The following is a 14,268-nucleotide window of genomic DNA, read 5'->3' on the forward strand; positions in this document are numbered from 1 at the left end:
CGAGATAACAATAAATCTCGACGTTTAATGCATTTCTAACACCTTTGGCATCAAAAATTTGTTTTTGAAAATCCCTACTTCCTGTACTCCCCACTTGGGTGATTTTTCGGGTTTCAAAACACTTAAATTTTGGCATCTGCGACACTAGCAAATGAAGTCCGAATGAGCTAATATTTTGCATAAGGTATATTATCGTGCATATTGTGCCGAATGGAAAAACGACAATTATTTGCATTGGTACCCCAAACCATACGTTTTGCATCGTTTCTGAAGAAAGTTCCATTTTCGCGGAAAAAATTAGACCCTTTTTTTATTTCAGGCTTAGGGGATGGTCTGAAAAATCAGCACTTCTACGCCTATTTTTGAACATTTATAACTTTCGAACCGCTCGGACCGTATTACGATTGAATGCAAAAAAAAGTATTTTCATAAACTTCTCAGAGAAAAAAAAATTATAGGAGATTGTGTTCAAAACACGACCGTATTGTTGACGTAGAACAACGCTGTAGTTTAATTCAAGTGGCTTGTTTATAACTGCGGATATTATTTTATAATGCTACGAAAATTTTGAAACAGCCATTCTACCAGTTTGGTCACCCTTAAATGATTTTTTTTTATTGTAGAATCATTTGACGATAATTGTTTGATGATTCATTCTTGTGCTCGCAGAACAATACATGCTCGAGACATGCGCAGCTGTCATCCTTAGTGGAGGGAGTTTTGCTACTGTCAAGCGAAACCAAGTCACATACAGAATTCCAGAACGACATTTACTTTCTTGGTGACTAAATAAGCGAAATAAACTCTATTTGCACGCGAACCCAAATAAATTAATGACTTATTATAAGTTATTGAATAAATTGGTATTCCCGAAATAATTTTTTGGTGTACAACCCTAATACCTGCTTCACCATAGCGTCAGTTCAATGCATTGATGCAATGTTAAAGGCACCAACGAAGCCTTTATGACAGCAAACAAACAATGTTAAATGCTTGGAACAAGGCTGAATATTTGCCTCAGCAGAGATTCATTACTAAAAGCCTAGCGTAAATAATTCCCACCCGCTATCTCCCGTCCTTGTTTATATTTATCATTACAAATGGGGTTTCAGCGTAGCGAAGATGCGCTATTTTTACGTACGGGTTATGAAGTACGCACGTACGCACACAAATATCCATATATTGATGGCTTAAAGCAACTAAATATACATACACTCATCTCTGTTTTGCGCTCTTTTCAACAGAAGCCCTTTCTATTAATATTGCCAGTCTAGATTAGCTTAGCTGTCATCCTTTGTGGAGAAGGTTTCCTACCGTCATGCGAAACCAAATCATTGACAAAATTCCAGAACATTTATTTTCTTGGTGAGTTGACGATAGCCTAGCTTGATTATTCCTCACACAATTGTGTAGCTCAAAGCATTAATGCAATGGTATCAGTTTGATGCAATGATTGCAATGCCAGAGACATCAGCGAGTGAGTAATTTGGTCGCATCCACAGCTCAGTCGCGAAGATATGTGATGGCGCAATACAAGGAAGAACAAGCGATGTTCATTGTTTCGTATCTAGAACGATACTGAAAGTTTGTCTTTCCTTCCTTTCCTTGTTGAATTAAAGAGGCTTTAAACTTCTTCGGGTCATTCGTCTGTAGCCTTCAAAAAGGCCCTTGGCAAACTCTACTCTTTCTTCATGTTACTCCTCCACCCCCATTGCCTTGAGAAAACCAATCGATCCCTCGCTGTCCAGCTCGTCCAGCAACGATGTTGTTCAGTCGGTGTCCTCACGAAAAATGAAGTTTGCCCCAGCAAGATCCACTGTTTATACTCTAGGCAAATATTCCCCTTCGTTCTTCTTCTTTTCCTTTGTTCACGGAGATTTTACAACTTACGATTTTTTCGTTGCTCGTCGATAAGTTGCTCGTTATAGACAGATCTGTTCGGGAAAGCACACAAATGGACAGCACAAATGTATGAGGCTATGGGACTATGGGATTGTAATGTATAGCATATCAAATAAATTTAGGGAATTTCCGATTCGTTTGGTATGTAAATCGTCAGAATCCGTTCACGGCAAAAATAGTTAATAACGTTAGCTTTATTTCATAAAAACGTGACCTGCTTTCTGATTTGGCACCCTTAATGAAAGACATAGTTCTACGTCAAAATTGTACACCTTCAAGATACATTTAGGCGATAGCTCTAAACATGTTTGTTTTTCGGTGTTTTGTAGGAGTCCTGCCCAAAAAGTCCCTAGATTTTCACGTTTTTTTGAAAGCACATGAAATATCAAAATTTCAGGACACAGAAATATATACCGTAAACCGGGGTGACTTTGATCACTTTTCTGAATATTTCTTGAATATTTTAAGTATGTTCTGGAGACTAAAACTTCTGATAATTTTAAAATGAGTACTGGCATGCATTGAGCAGGATCCAATCAATACCTCAAGTATTTAGTAACAATTTTGCTGTTAATTTTTAAATATTCCAAATTTTTTACATCAATTTTAGATCCGGGGTGACTTTGATCACTTTATTGTTTTGATGAATTTAGGGTGAAACTTTATCGTTTTGACCAATTTAAACAGCCTAAAGCGCCTTTAATGAGATTATAAGTATGATAAGCAACATAGGGGCCATACACATTCCACGTGGACAGTTTAGGGACCATCCAAAAACTACAATGACTCCACGTTCCATACAAATTTTTGGATTTTTTTATATGGACAAAAGTTTACTAGGGAGTCTGAAATAGTCAAAATTGAGTCTTCGTAGTTTATGGATAGCCCATTAGGGGCCATCCACATTCCACGTGTACAGGTTTTTGACTATTTTTGACCGCCAGCGATCATACCTCAATCGTCGCGCGATCATAACTGAGTGAATTTCCGAGTGACACTCGCTTATATACTGATTGGTGTGATTTCAATAGCCTGTTTTTAAAACTAATTTTAAGGCTATTGAAACAAGTTTTTGGATCAAAAAGTAACATGCATATAACGCGTTGACATTTTATCTTTCAAATGAAGTGTTTATCATACCATTTTGTTCAGTTGTTTATAAGGTATTAACGCTCAAAATCTCGATGCTCCGGCTGTCCCCTTCTAACTACAACCTTTTTCGATGCTGGGTCGTCGGTAAAGTTGGTCTCATCGTAGTTGACGGTATTTTCCGCCGGCACATCGCGGAGCGTCTCCTCCAGGTTGTCAAAATAAGATGTGAAGATTTCATGGCTCACTTTCGCTCTGGAACGCTTGATATTTTGGGACCAGCCATGATTCGTTCCGCTTGAGAAACAAAGACAACCAGTCTTCCCCCGGAATGTTGTCAACGAATCTGGTCGTGATTTTGTTGCGATCAAGGTAGCCCTTGACCAGCTTCTGGATTGATGCTGGAGTTAAGGGATAACCCCATTCTCCGGCAATCATGATGGTTTCACACAACTCTGCTTCCTGGGAACTGGTCAAGACAGTTGGTCCTCCTGGTGGGTTCGAGTGCAAGCTGTGGAGTTTGCTGTACAACGTTCCGTACGGGATGTTGAAGAGCTGGGATGCATCGCGGAGCGAAAACTTGTGTTCTCTCACTGCAGCGACAGCTTCCGCCACAGTTTCGGATGTGTACTGCGAATACGTCCTTCCGCCTACCTTTTTATGGTAATTTCGAGGCATCTTGACTACAAAACGAACGATAAAAGTTATTTTTTAATCCACTCACGAAAATCTTCCCAAAACGTAAACAATGAAAATGGCTCGCTGACAGTTGGGAAGATAGTTCATTGGCTTGCTCAACAGTCCAAAGTTGCATAGTAGGTTACGTCGTAGGTTGTCTTGAAAATGAAACCAAATAATTCGTTGGTAAGCTTATTCGGACTAAAAATTTCTATTGAGGAAAAAATGTTGAAAATAGTAATGAAAATCATTTGAGTGATATTTATTCATTATCAGAACTAATATGAGAACCATTTTCAAAAACTTTACATACCACAGCTTGTTTTTTTGTATCTGTTCGAGTCGATTGTTTGGACGCAATAAAAATCGCTGAAAATCTACTTTATTTTAAATTAATCTTTTAGCATGAAAAACACTCAGTATTTAACGGGAAATGCATCTATGGTAGTAAAGCTGCCATATTAGAACACGTCCAGTACAAATTATGACAAATTCCAAGTACTACGAGTGCTCTTTCTTACGTATTCAAAAAAGGGATGAAGTGATCAAAGTCACCCCGGTGATCAAAGTCACCCGGGTTTACGGTAGGTATTTGTTGAGATGTTAAATGTTGTTGCTTAAAAAAACCATGCGTCTCCATAATAGCAGTCAATGTTTTCATTCTGTTGATGGCAATATGAGAAGACGCTTGTAATGACCATACAGACTTACCATGCTTGGCTTTACGACGCGTTAATTTTAATACCTTTCTCAACAATGACTACTGGCAGGGTTACCATCTGTCTTGACTGCGCAGGACATGTCCTGATTTTGAGATGCATTCGGGGCGTCCTGATTTATTTTTCATATTTTAGCATTTGTTCTGATTTTCATGAGAAATTCAATTTGAATGAAGTTGATGAATTATAATGAGGGCCTTACAATTTCGGTTCAATTGAAACATCCTCAATAATGAGCCTACCGCCTTTCAATTTGTTGCAATCTCACGCAGGCTAAAAATAAAAATGAAAACGAAAGTGTCTTACATCTGAATGAAAATTTCGTTTGAGTTCGAACCGTATTCACTAAAAGTAACGCAAGACCTATTGATGATGAGACCAAGTACTGCACATGTGATTTATAAGTGTTGGTGGTCAATAACGGTATGTTTATTTTGTCATTTTGTTGAACCAGAAAATTTGAATCCACAATGAACCATAACAGGTAAGTCTGATTTGGTAAAGCATCCAAACACCAAATCGCTCAGAAGAGCTGGGCTGTAGAAGGAACTTTTGCGTTCCATACATCATAAAAGCTTCAAATCCATGGATTGTCTCGGGCACCATTGCGCATGATTTTTGATGACTTGGGAACCGCCCAAAAATCGCCTGTCCTTGCACAGAACAGAAGTAATCGCCTCCGGATTATTTTCACCGCATGGATCGTCCGGGAAATACGATAAATAAATAGATTCTAGAGTGAAGGCGATCTGGCGTAGTGTTAGCATCCATACCTCTCACGCTAAAAGTCACGAGTTCAATTATCACGTTCAACATTCTTCCAAAAAAGGAAGTAAAGTAACTAACCAGCCAAAAGAGTCACTATAATAAGGAGTGTATCGAAAAGTAGTCATAAACATATTACACGTTATTACACACAAATGGGTGAACCTTTTTTTGTTGTGTAATCAGAGCACGTTTTGTTCACATGTCGAAAACCGAAATACAAGTCATTTAGTCGCGGTCATAAAGTTGTTTTCGAAATCTCGTGGATTGATTTAGAAACTAAAAAGAAAATTCTGCACAACTGGTGCACCGAAAAGGGCGTTACATACCACTAAATAGCAAAAAAATTCAAAGTTTGTCCAGAATGTGTTAAACGAATCGTCACAAAGTTCGGTAATGAGTGTTCTTTCGAGGATCTCAGCAGAAGTGGATGAAACCCCGGACTAAGTATTTCCGAATTGAACCGAAAAGTTGTAAATAATATTCAGAAGAACAGGTCTGCATCTATTCGTGAAGTTGAAAACCAGTGTTGGGATGATTCAGCGGATTGAACAGAGACATGGTCTAAAGACCTAAAAAAAAGAAAAAAGTGGCCAAACGAACACCGGAGTGACTATACATGCTCAAAATGTAGAAGAATGCTTGAGGAAGAGATTGCTTCCACTTTCTAGAATTCACGAGGTTCCTCCCCTATTCTGGCCGGGTTTGGCAGCGGCATATTATGTCAAATCCAGTCAACAATGGTTTTCGGAAAACAACATAATATTCGTCGAAAAATACCTCAACCCACCTAACTGTCCCCAGCTGCGGCCAATTGAACGTTACTTGCCAATTGTCAGGGCCAAGTTCAGGAAGAATGGTACAGTGTTTAAAAATATGTCAGAGTTCAAGAAGAATTGGTCTGCAGCGTTCAGAAAGTGCACAAAAACTACTGTGCAGCATTTGATGAGTCTTTAAATCTAGGGTTCGATCAATTTTTTAGAAATCAACAATAAGCTTAATTTTTTTTTTCCTTTCATTGCTATGTAAACTTAATATTCTTTAATAAACTTTAACCTTTGTAAACACTTTCTGAACGTTTTCAGTTTTATTTTAATGTTTTGCCTCTCACGCTAAAGGTCACGAGTTCAATTCTCACTCCCGACATTCTTCCAAAAATGGAAGTAAAAGTGACGAACCAGCCAAATGAGTTGAAAATCACTATAATACAGATAAAGAAAAAAAAAATATTTTGATGTTTAAAAGTTCAAGACTGCTTTTCGATACACTCCTTAAAACTGTTTTTTTATCGGCAAATAACACCATACTTTTGGGTAATTTTCTCGATGGCATTGTCAATATGAGTGTTCAACTTCATTCCTCGTCGATTATTTGCAAGAGACGGACACACATTGTCCGTCCTCCGCTACAATATCGAAGCTGGAAAGTTTTTTTTCCCCTCCGTCAAAGTGATTTTTGGTTGTTGTTTTTTTTCTTTCGCCCATTGGTGACAAGTTAAGTGCCAACGCATCCGGAACAGCGAGGAAGCAGCACCTCTCCAGCGACGCTGGACCGGTGTTCTGTGAATTGGTTCCATTGAGCGTCAAATTTGTATCTTCACCAAACATCAAACAGAGAAGTACAATAGAATAGTTTTTGCCGTCTCGCTATTGTGCTTATACCGTAGCGTGCAGCGTTGTATAGCTCCCTGAATAGGGTTGTTCAAGTTGTTCGAACTCATCAGACTAAATTTTTTTATTGAGTTTTTATTTATTAAATTTTTTTTTTTACGAAATTATTGTTTTTTTTTCAAGAAGATTTTTGATTTGAGCTAGTTTTTAGTTTAAGTTAGTTTTTAGTCTAAGTTAGTTTTAAGTTGAGTTTTTGCGCGAGTGTGTGCGTGTGAGTTGTGTGTGTGCGTGCGAGTTTTTCTTTCGTTTTCATAGGCGGTTGCGCACCGTCTGCGCAACCGTTATGACATCTGCTGATGCCAATGTTGCGCGGACGCGTTATTATCAACAGTCCTCGAAGGCACCATGGGTTGTTTTCTTTCGGCCCAAGGAAAAAGCTTTGAGAACTCTTGATATTTCAAGAGATTTGCTGCGTAATTATAAGGGCGTCTCGATACATAAAGAGAGACCGGACAAACTGCGTGTAGAAGCACCGACTTTTGATGTGGCCAACAAGATTGTTGACCACGAAGTTTTTAACAGGGAGTATCACATCTACATCCCTTCTCGAGAAGTGGAGATAGAAGGCGTAGTAACCGACGCGAGTCTGAGTGTCGATGAACTAAAACAAGCGTCGGGTTCCTTCAAAAACTCGATGATTGGAGATCTTGTAAAGATGGATGTTAGAAATCTGCATTCAGCATCTTTGGAAGAAAATAAAAAAGTTTATAAGCCCTCGCACTCTTTTCGAGTTACTTTCGCAGGTTCTGTTCTCCCAAATTATGTGAAAGTAGAAAATGTTTTTTTTTCCCAGTGCGCCTGTTTGTACCGCGGGTTTATAATTGTACCAAATGTAAAAAGTTGGGACACTCGGTTAGCCACTGCGGCAACAAATTTCGTTGCGGCAAATGTGGCGATAAACATAGTGAGGATTCTTGCACTCAAACAGTGGAAAAATGTATTCACTGTGGCGAGAATCCTCACCCTCTACAAGAGTGCCCAAGGTACAAACAGCACTCCGATAAAGTGAAGCGTTCTATCGCTGGACGCTCCAAGCGGACTTATGCCGAAATGCTAAAGACCGCATCAGCCGCTCAAAATGAAAACCAATTTTCGGTTTTGTCATCTCAAGAATCGGATTCTGATTCTGATGAGGGTCATACTTCGGCTGCACCAGAATCTTCAATAAAGGATGAATCATCAAAAAGAAAGCTCTCTTCACCAATGGTGCACCGTAAGAAAGCTAAAATGACCCTCGGAAGATTGTCTAATTCCAAGGGTAATAGTAGCAAAAAAACGAATCCGAAGGCTCCTTCTCAGCCAGTTCCTGGTTGCAGCAAGGATTTTACGTCATTACCCAGAGAAGAGAGAAATAAAAACGCTGCTCCTCGATCTTCTCGTAGAAAATTCGCGTCTAATCGAGGATTGATAGCTTTTTCGGACGTTGTGGACTTCATACTAAACACGTTCAAAATTCAAGACAACCTCAGAAGCCTTATTTCTGCCTTGCTTCCATCTTTAAAGTCTTACCTTAAGCAATTGACTGCTTCATGGCCCCTCCTTGCATCAATCATATCTTTCGATGGATAATTCATCTAACGTAGTAGAAGATATGATCAATGTGCTACAATGGAACTGCCGTAGTCTAGTGCCTAAACTAGACTCGTTCAAATTTTTACTTCAAAATTATGATTGTGATATATTCGCTCTTTCCGAAACATGGCTTTCTTCTGACACAGAACTCAACTTCCACGATTTTAATATTATTCGCCTGGATAGAGATGATTCCTATGGAGGAGTATTTTTAGGGATCAAAAAGTGCTACTCTTTCTATAAAATTCCTCTCCCAGCTCTATCAGACGTCGAAATCGTCGCTTGTCAAATAACTGCAAAGAATAAAGAACTCTGCATAGCTTCAGTATACGTTCCCCCGAATACTTCCATTAGCCGTAGTCAACTTTGGAATCTAATTTCGATTCTCTCAACCCCAGTTCTAATTTTGGGTGACATGAACTCCCATGGTACTGGGTGGGGCGATCTTTATGATGACGCTAGGGCGGCTATTTTTTACGATTTGTGTGACGATTTCAACTTGACTATCTTGAACACTGGTGAAGTGACACGAATTGCAAAACCTCCGGCTCGAGAAAGCCGACTCGATCTATCTTTGTGCTCAAACTCGCTATCATTAGATTGTCAGTGGAAGGTCATCAATGATCCCCATGGTAGCGATCACTTGCCAATCAACATATCAATCAAGTGTAGCCCGCAATCCACTGAACCATCTCGAGTTTCATTTGATCTAACAAGGAACATCGACTGGCAAAAATTTGCAACGGCGGTAACAATCGGTGTCGAATCAATAGATATACTTCCACCATTGGAAGAATATCGATTCTTCGTCGATTTATTGTATAAAAGCTCACTGGAAGCACAAAAAAGAAAAGTGCTTCATTTAAAAGAAAACCAGCCACTCCTGGCTGGGACGATGAATGCACAAAATTGTATTTGAAAAAATCTGATGCCTTCAAAGCTTTTCGCAGACATGGAACATCCACACACTTCGAGGAATATTCAAAGCTTGAAATACAGCTGAAACAATTAGTTAAAGCAAAAAAACGCGGTTACTGGCGCAATTTCATCGAAGGTCTTTCTCGTGAAACATCAATACGCACCTTGTGGAGGGTAGCTCGCAACATGCGTAACCGCTCATCTACCAACGAGAGTGAAGAATACTCCAACCGATGGATATTCGATTTCGCTAAAAAGGTCTGTCCAGACTCAGTTCCAGCCCAACATATTCTTCGAGAAACGTCTCCAAGCGGTGGACCTCTGGACAGACCATTCTCAATGCTGGAATTTTCTATGGCTCTTCTTTCATCGAACAACTCTTCACCCGGAAGCGATATGATTAAATTCGTTCTTCTAAAAAATCTTCCCCATATCGCGAAAAGACGCTTGCTAGACTTATTCAATACTCTACTAGAAAACAATATTGTGCCACCCGAATGGAGACAGGTCAAAGTGATAGCAATTCAAAAGCCTGGCAAACCAGCGTCTGACCATAACTCATACCGTCCGATTGCTATGCTCTCGTGCATTAGAAAATTGCTGGAGAAAATGATCCTTCGAAGACTCGATCAATGGATCGAGACAAATAATTTGCTATCAAGTACACAATTTGAGTTTCGCAAGAGCAAAGGAACAAACGATTGTCTAGCGTTGCTTTCTACAGATATTCAACTGGCCTTTGCGCACAAGGAGCAACTGGCTTCAGTATTTTTGGATATTAAGGGAGCTTTTGATTCAGTTTCCATAGAAATTCTGTCAGACAATCTGAACAGATGTGGACTTCCTGGAATTTTGAATAACTTCTTGTACAATTTGTTGTCAGAAAAGCAAATGAACTTCACCCTTGGACAGCTGACAACTTCCAGAAATAGTTATATGGGTCTACCCCAAGGCTCATGTCTCAGCCCCCTTCTTTATAATTTTTATGTGAAAGATATTGACAGTTGTTTGGCAGAACAATGCACGCTAAGGCAACTTGCAGATGATGGTGTGGTTTCCGTCAGAGGTCCCCATGCCGAAAACTTGCAAAGACCATTGCAAAATTCCCTAGATAACTTGTCTTCTTGGACAAGGAACTTAGGGATAGAATTCTCGCCGCAGAAAACAGAACTGGTAGTGTTTACTCGAAAGCGGTCCCCAGCCCAATTGCAACTTAAGCCTTTGGGGAGAAACATTACCCAATCATTGACCTTCAAGTACCTTGGTGTCTGGTTTGATTCAAAATGCACTTGGAATACCCACATTACGTATTTGAAGCAAAAATGTCAAAAGAGGGTCAACTTTCTCCGCTCGATTTGCGGCACGTGGTGGGGAGCTCATCCGGGAGATCTCATAACGCTTTATAAAACAACTATTCTATCTATTCTGGAGTATGGCTCTTTCTGCTTTCTCTCAGCAGCTAAAAGTCACCTTCTAAAATTGGAACGAATGCAATATCATTGTCTGCGTATAGCTCTCGGCTGTATGCACTCAACGCATAACATGAGTCTCGAGGTTCTGGCAGGAGTAACTCCTCTACAGAACCGATTCTGGGAACTTTCTCTCAGAATACTGGTGAAATGCGGTATCACGAACACACTTGTGATTGAAAACTTTGATAAAATGCTTCATCTAAATATACAATCTCGGTTTATGAGAATTTATCATCACTATATTTCATCAGATATTTGTCTTCCATCGTTTACTCCAGACCGTGCTCACTTCACCATCAGCAGTTCCTCAATTGAATACGATCTGTCGATGAAACAAGCAATACTTGGGATTTCAGATCAGCTTCGACCAACTTTCATTCCCCGTATTTTTAACCGAAAGTACCAAAAAGTCAATTGCATGAAAAGATACTTCACTGATGGGTCTCGCCTCAATGGATCCACTGGCTTCGGTGTTTTCAATGAAAATTCAAGCGCCTTCCGTAAACTGCAGGAACCTTGTTCCGTTTATGTTGCTGAGCTGGCAGCAATCGACTTCGCATTGGGGATGATCTCCAACAAGCCTGCAGACCATTACTTCATTTTCTCGGATAGTCTCAGTTCGCTTGAGGCTCTCCAGTCGATGCAAACTAGTAGGCACCCATCTTATTTCCTCACAAAAGTGAGACAGCAGATGAGTGCACTGATCGAAAGATCTTATAAGTTAACCTTTGTTTGGGTCCCCTCTCATTGCTCAATTCCTGGCAATGAGAAGGCGGACACTCTCGCAAAGGTGGGTGCCCAGGAAGGCGAATTGTTTGATAGACAGATTTCATACGATGATTTTTTCCAATTACTGCGTCAGAGTTCCCTCTTGAGTTGGCAAACCGATTGGGACACTGGAAGTCTTGGGCGGTGGTTATATTCAATTATTCCAAAGGTTTCTTCGAGAGTGTGGTTCCAAGGTTTGGACTTAAGTCGTGACTTCATTCGTGTAATGAGTAGACTTATGTCCAACCACTACTCGCTAGATGTGCATCTCCACAAAATAAATCTTGTTCAAAGCAACGTCTGTCGGTGTGGAAACGGTTACGATGACATCGATCACGCAGTTTGGCAATGTACGGATAATTACGCAGCCAGAGAGTACCTTTTGAATGCCCCTCAACAAGGAAGACAACCCTATGTTCCTGTTAGAGACGTGTTGGGAACTCGCGACATCTGCTATATGCAGTTGATCTATATGTTTGTGAAACGGTCTAGTATAAGTATTTAATGCTTTTGTGTTTTTCTTTTTCGTTATTAGTTCGTTTGTCTTGTCCCCCCATCTCACCGTCGCCCACCCTCGACAGCTAGTCGAACACCAGATGCTATCCCTGGTCATTATGCACTATGCTACAGTGCGTGCGGCAACCCTCGGTTGAGACAACGATACCTCATATCCATATCCCCAACCTGACCCGTCCCACAAAAATGTTGCCCTTTTAACCTCGAGTAAACCGCGAGTATTCGGTCGAATCCTACTAAACATAGAAATTAGTTGAAACTTTGTATAAACAAACCTTGAATTAGCGGCTCCGCAAAGCTTATGCGATTGAGCCTTACAAATAAATGAACTGGATAAAAAAAAAAAATGAGTGTTCAACTTGAGTTTGTTATCAATAATCACATCAAGATATTTGATCTCCCGAACGCGATCAATGATCTCATTATGTTCATTTTCAATCGCTTTTACTTCAACCATCTACTTAAAGAATGTGAATGTTTTATTTATCATTAATATTTATATTATCGCCATCATAATAGGCACCTTCTGGAGCAATTCGCTTTTTCCTAGAAACAACCCAGTCATCGAAACCCTTTTTGATAACAGTATTCAGGAACCGCCTTCGGTTCACGCAGTTGTCAAAACTCGTCCCACGTAACGGTAATTCGTGTTTTGGAAATAGGAAAAACCCATGTCTCCTCGCCAGTAATTATGCGTTGGTTGAACTTGGGATCAGATCCTTCAAGCAAGTCTCCAGCAATTTGATTTTTGCCACTTTTAGCGCTAATCGTGCTGCGACTTTTCTCATGCCCAAAACATCTACAAAAAAATGACGAATGGTCTCGTGAGAGATACTTAATCAACGGGCTAGCTCTCTCAAACTAAAATGAAGACTTCCGTACATCATTCCTTTAATATGTCGATGTTTCCATCAGTTGAAGCGATGGAAGGTCGCCTTTGGTGTGGCAAATTGTTGATCTCTTTTCGGCCATCCTTGAATGTATGGTATAACACATTCAATAACCGTGTTTACGCCATAGTTGAGTCATCAAATGTATTCTGCAATATTCTCAACGTTTCGGCCCACGAAATTTTGTTTGCATCACAAAATTCCTCAATATTTCTACGCAATATATTGGCGAATTTTCCATATCAAAAGCAAAAAAGCAAAAAGCAAAAAAGGAAAAAAAAAGTTAAGATGTTCTTTATGACGTTGTAAACAAACTAAATGACAGATTGCGCTCAAAATTGACATTGAGACCACTGATAATAGTACCGACTAAAAAAATGAAAAAATTTCAGCGGGAAGATTCAAATTACAAATTCCCGGTATATATTTGACAGAATGTAGTGAATTTCGGAAAACATGGTCATGATCCCGTCTCTTTCCACATACAGACGTGTGAGAAAAATGAGTTATTTTTAAAATAATCAATTTTTAAATAAAACTGATTTAATCCACACATATAAACACCACAATTTTCATTCAGAGTGTATAGAATAATCACAACATGAACGAAAAAAAAACTCAATGGAATCAGCTCATTTTTTTTTTCAATGTCGCACACACACTCGATAAAAATTCTAATATCTTCCAATAGTTCCCTATGGTGTTAGCATTGAAAAAATTTAAAAATATTGTCAAAAGTATCCCCTTTCGACGGTATGTTCGTGTACTATCCGTCTTTTATATCATAGCTTAAGTTGTTTTATTGCATATGAGCTGTTTTCCAGCTGAAATGTTTGGCACTTTAAATAGTTCCTTATGCAACAAAGGTACAATTTAAAGTATATTTTCAACATCCGAAAACGCGAGACACCTTCGCTTCCAGCCATATCGGAAAGGTAAACATGTGCGTAACAGCGATAATTTATTTATTTATCCGGTTTAAATTGAAAGCAGCCGCAGTGCATACCCATTGGCCATGGTGGGCAGAACCAAAAAAAAAGCATCGCTGCAATAATAATTGGCTGTCGGTAATTGAAAAGGGGATAATTTGATGGATTCAATTCGGGCAGCCGTGATAACGAGTGAGAGAGAGAGAAAACCATCGAATTCTTATCAGTTACGGGACAGGGCGGTTCAGTGCGTGAAACTCACGTTCCACTAAAGTAATATGTCGCGTCGCGTCGCTCCGAGGCCCAATTTATGCCAACATGAGAAATGGCACAGTCATCGTCAATTTGTTATTTTTGCACGTTTCAATCCGACCCGACAT

The sequence above is a fragment of the Toxorhynchites rutilus genome, chromosome 3, assembly GCF_029784135.1.
Source record: "Toxorhynchites rutilus septentrionalis strain SRP chromosome 3, ASM2978413v1, whole genome shotgun sequence".
Lineage (NCBI taxonomy): Eukaryota > Metazoa > Arthropoda > Insecta > Diptera > Culicidae > Toxorhynchites > Toxorhynchites rutilus.